Raw genomic sequence first — 5,595 nt, forward strand, 5'->3', positions numbered from 1 at the left:
GATAGTATCTAGATTAATTTGTTGTTGTATTCATTGATGACATATTGATTTATTCACGTGATGAATTCGAACATGTCGAGCATTTGAGATTAGTGCTACAGATTCTGCGAGATAAATAGTTGAATGCAAAGTTCAGTAAATGTGATTCTGGTTGCGAGAAGTTGGTTTTCTAAGTCATATTATATTAGCCTCTGGTATCCGAGTTGATCTGAGCAAATTTCAGCTATTTTGGATTGGAAACCTCCAAGGAATGTCTCTGAAGTCCACAGTTTTCTGGGACTTACTGGTTATTTTAGAAGATTCGTTAAAGGTTTCTCGATGATAATGACTCTGTTGACAAAACTGCTTCAGAAAGATATGAAATTTGTGTGGTCTGAAAAGTGTTAGAACAATTTTGATTAGTTGAAATCTTTGTTGACTAAAGCTCCGATATTGGTACAACTCGAATCAGGTAAAGAATTTATGATATACAGTGATGCTTCGTTGATTAGTCTGGGATGTGTTTTAATGCAAGAAGGCAAAGTCATTGCTTATGCTTCGAGACAGTTGAAGCCGCATGAAAAGAACTATTCAACACACGATCTTGAATTAGCTACGATTGTGTTTGCTCTAAAGATATGGCGCCACTACTTATTTGGTGAGAAATTTCATGTGTATTTTGATCATAAAAGTTTGAAGTATTTGATGACTCAGAAAGATCTAAATCTGCGACAAAGAAGATGGTTAGAACTGCTAAAAGACTACGAACTTGTGATTGATTATTATCCGTGAAAAGAAAATGTTGTTGTTGATGCCTTGAGTCAAAAATCGTTGTTTTCTTTGCGCGTGATGAATGCTCATTTGGTTCTATCCGATAATGGTTCAATTTTAGCTAAATTGAAAGCAAGACCTTTGTTCTTACAGCAGATTATCGAAGCTTAGAAGATTGATAATGAGATTTTAACTAAAAGAGCTTAGTGTGATGTAGAGTCTGATTCAGAATTTAGAGTTGATAAAGATGATTGTTTGAGATTCCGAGATTGAATTTCTGTTCCGAGAAATTCATTGTTAATTCAAATGATTTTGAGTGAAGCTCACAATAGTCGGTTATCTGTGCATCCAGGTAGTACGAAAATGTATAATGATTTGAAACAGCATTACTAGTGGTCCGGGATGAAAAGAGATATCTCTGAATATGTTTCTAAATGTTTAATCTGTCAGCAAATTAAAGTTGAACATCAGGTGCCATCTAGTTTGTTACAACCGATTATGGTTCCGGAGTGGAAATGAGATCGAGTGGAAAGGGACTTTCTTTTAAGTTTACCCTTGTCTCCGAGAAAGAAAGATGCAATCTGGCTTGTAGTTGATCGATTGATGAAATTAGCTCATTTTATTCTGGTTCAATCTGATTACTCACTTGGTAAATTAGCTGAGTTATGCATTTTCGATATTATGAGATTGCACGGTGTGCCATTATTTATAGTATCAGACAGAGATCCAAGATTCACATCACGATTCTGGAAGAAATTGCAAGATGCTTTGGGTAATAAGTTGCACTTCAGTACTGCTTTTCACCCACAAATAGACGGTCAATCCAAGCGGATTATTCAGATACTCGAGGATATGTTAAGATGTTGCATTCTTGAATTTGAAGGTATGTGGGAACAGTATTTGCCTTTGATTGAATTCACTTATAATAACAGTTTTCAGTCGAGCATTAAAATGGCACCATACAAAGCTTTATATGGTCGCAAATCCCGTTCACCTTTGTATTGGACCAAACTCAGTGAAAATAAGATTCACGGAATTGATTTGATAAAAAAACTGAACAGGAAGTAAAAGTGATCTGAGATAGCTTAAAAGCAGCTTTTGATCGTTAGAAATCTTATGCGTATCTGAAAAGAAAAGATATTGAATTTGAGATCGGCAATAAAGTGTTTTTAAAGGTATCTCCATGGAAGAAAGTACTTCGGTTCGGTAGAAAAGGCAAATTGAGTCCGAGATTCATTGGACCGCATAAGGTTACCCAGCGTATTAGGTCGGTAGCATATAGATTGTTGTTGCCACCAGAGTTAGAAAAGATTCATGATGTGTTTCACGTATCGATGCTTCGACGATACAGATCTGATCCGTCACATGTAATTCCTTCGTCTGAGATAGACATTCAGTCAGATATGACTTACGAAGAAAACCGATCCGTATCTTAGCTCGAGAGGTTAAAGAACTGCAAAATAAGAAAATTTCATTACTAAAAGTGATGTGGCATCGACATGGAATTGAAGAGGCTATGTGGGTGCCTGAAGATATTATGAGGTAGCAATATCAGAATTTGTTCAGTGGTAAGATTTTCGAGGACGAAAATCCCTAAGAGGAGAGTACTGTAACAGTCCGGTTTAGACCCTAGTCGGTATAGTAGTTTCGGGATCAAAAATCCGAGTTAGAGAAATATATAAATATTATTTTCTGTGTTTATGATGTGAGAATTAGCATGTGTGAAAGTCTCGTATGAAAATTTGAATGTTTGTGTGCTTAATTTAATAAAAATGACCTAATCACGTAAAAGGTAAAAGCTATGTGCTAGATGTTAAAAATGCCTATTTGATTTGACTTTCTAAAGAAAAGGTCCTTATGTTGTTATTTGTCCATTGAAAATGTTAATGGACTAAAACAACCATCCATTAAATGGTTTTATAATTGTTTAAAAAATGGCAAAATAGGAAATTGGTTATTGAAGTCATAATAATTAAAAGAAAAGCTATCAAATTCATTTTATTTCTTGGTTCATCAACCGAATATTAGAAAAAGAAGAAGAAAATTTGGTTCTAGGGTTTCGGCACTTTGATTGGTGATTAAGGTACGATTTTGTTCAATTTTTGATAATTTCTACGTTTTTGTAATCGTTGCTTCGTATACTATCAAACCCATACCTCAATTTCTAATTTTGATGATGATTTTGAAATGTGTCATGGATGAATTCATGAGCTTTGTGATGTTTTATGTTGAAATATCAAAGCTTGATGTTGGGTTTACATGTTTTGTCTTTGGATTTTTGATGCATTTGAGTAATTTTGGCTAAATTGTAAAAATGTTATTTTAAGGGACTAAAATGTAAAATAAATGCAATGTATGGATTCGTATGAGACCTATGAAAATTCAATTAAGCTTGTTTCCAAGCAAACTTTGTGTATTTTGTGATTTTGTGAATTAGGGACAAAAGTGTCGAAATGTGAAAATGTGAGGGCTAGTTTGCAATATGCCTTAATTGTGTGTATATGGATTGGTTTGAATGATTTAATGAATAAAAGGGTTAATTTTGAATACATATAGATCAAGAAAAGAGAGTTTCAGATTTAGACCGAGGGAAGTCGAAGGTTATTGAGTAAACAATCTGAGTCGACAACTCTGAGTACGAGGTAAGCTAGTACGTAAAACATGATGTTATAAGTATGTTTTGATACTTTGTTTATACATAGATGGTATATACATTTAGTTTGGATGAATACGATGATAAATCAATGGTATTTGGCACTAAGTGTGCGATTTAAACTAGCTTCGGCTATATAAGGCACTAAGTGTGCGATACCGAGATAGCTTCGGTTAATTGAGAAAGCACTAAGTGTGCGGAATTATTAAAGCTTCAAATAATCTTTAAAGTATTAAGTGTGCGGATGTTTAAAGCATTGGTAATTTTCAAAAAGTCTTAAAAGATCCGAACAAAAGGTGAAAATGAAAATGAATGAATACGAAATGTTCAGGTAAGTTTAATACCTATGTGGTAGATGGTATTATGCATATAAAGTTTATTGAATTGGTGTAAACATATGGATGATGTTGACATGAAATTGATAGATGAGTTGAGAATTTATAAGTACTTATGTGTTGATGTTTCATATTTTATATTCTACTGATGATTATGGTACGAACTTACTAAGCTTCTGAAAGCTTACTTTGTGTATGTGTTTGCATTGTTTTATAGATATCGAAGCTACTATGAGCTCAGGGATCGTCAAGGATCATCACCACACTATCGAACCTCATTTTGGTACTTTGAAAATATATATATTAAAGTATTGCATGTATAGGCTAGAAGTTGAGGGATTATGTTTTGTGATGTATATATTTAGCCATGTCATATGGCTTGGTATGGATGTGGATATATCATGGTTTTGGTATAAGATATGTGATGCAATATGATATATTTGATATGTTTTAGTTGGACAAAAGAAAGGGTAAATGTTCGTAAGTTTTGGCAAGTTTTAGCATGAAATTGAATGATGTACAGAAAGAAATGTTTTGACAAGCTTTTTACTTATGTTTTGATATAGATTGGTAAGGCTGATGAGTATGTATTTGATTGAAATTTATATGTCATGAGTGGCTTATGTTTTGGTTTCAGAATTGGCTGAATTTGTTGTGCATATATGCTTATTTCTTTGCTTGTAGGTTGACCTAAATTGGGGGGGCAAATTGGCTATTCAAATGGCCTATTTTTGTCCACATGGGCAGAGACACGGGCGTGTGTCTCAGCCATGTGTGACACATGGTCACGTTACACGGCCGTGTGTCCCCTGGGGTACCGTACGAATTAATGTCAGTATACCCTCCAGCTTTGACCCAGCCTAGACACACAAGCGTGTCTATTGGTCATGTGTGGCACACAGGTTGGCACACGGGCGTGTGATCAACCGTGTGGCTAAGTCAGTAGCCTCCCTAATTTTCACATGGCCTGGCACACGGGCGTGTCTTGCAGCCGTGTGGACAAGTCAGTATGTATGCTCTGTTTCACCACGACTTAGACACACAGGCATGTCTAATGCCATGTAAGGCATACGACCTATTCACACAAGCGTGTGACCTTTTAAAAGTTAAAAATTTTTATAAGTTCTGAAAAGTTCAAATGTTATTGATTTAGTCCTAAATGCATGGATTAGACCTTGTATGCTCGATTTAAGCTCATAATGAACATGAATGAATGGTATTTGATATTTGATTGTTTTGATCTAAGTTATGAGTCCGGTAATGCCTCTTAACCTATTCCGGCTACGGATACGAGTTAGGGGTGTTACATATACACCTATTCATTTGAAAGCTTATATACATGACATATGCACATCCTAAAACAAGCATTATAGATATGGATCATTTCCTCAACATCCAAAATAAACATTAAATCACATTTAAACTTAGACAGATGCCACATAATTAGTTCAAAATGATTCAAAAGTTTACTGAGTTTGAAGCTGAATAGTGTGAGCTCTAGAGTGATTCGATTGACACATTCCACAAAAGTGCTAACTCTAGACACAGAAAATGAAATAGAGTAAGCATTGCAAATGCTTAGGACATTTCTAACACTCCAAAATATGGCCTAGGATTTTTAGGGGTATTTTATGGATTTTAGCCTTAGAGTGTTCAAAATTTTATGACATGGTTTCTCAATAATGTTTTTGACTAGGGTTTTTAGAAAATTTAATCAATTTCTGAAAATGAGTTTTAAATACCTTTAATTTTGAAAATAGAACTGATTTGAAAAAGGGTCAAAGTTGTGAGTTTTTAAGAGGCAGTTAGACCAAAATTTAAAAATCAACCTAATAACCCCCACCTACAGCTTATATT

The sequence above is a fragment of the Gossypium hirsutum genome, chromosome A08, assembly GCF_007990345.1.
Source record: "Gossypium hirsutum isolate 1008001.06 chromosome A08, Gossypium_hirsutum_v2.1, whole genome shotgun sequence".
NCBI classification, from domain to species: domain Eukaryota; kingdom Viridiplantae; phylum Streptophyta; class Magnoliopsida; order Malvales; family Malvaceae; genus Gossypium; species Gossypium hirsutum.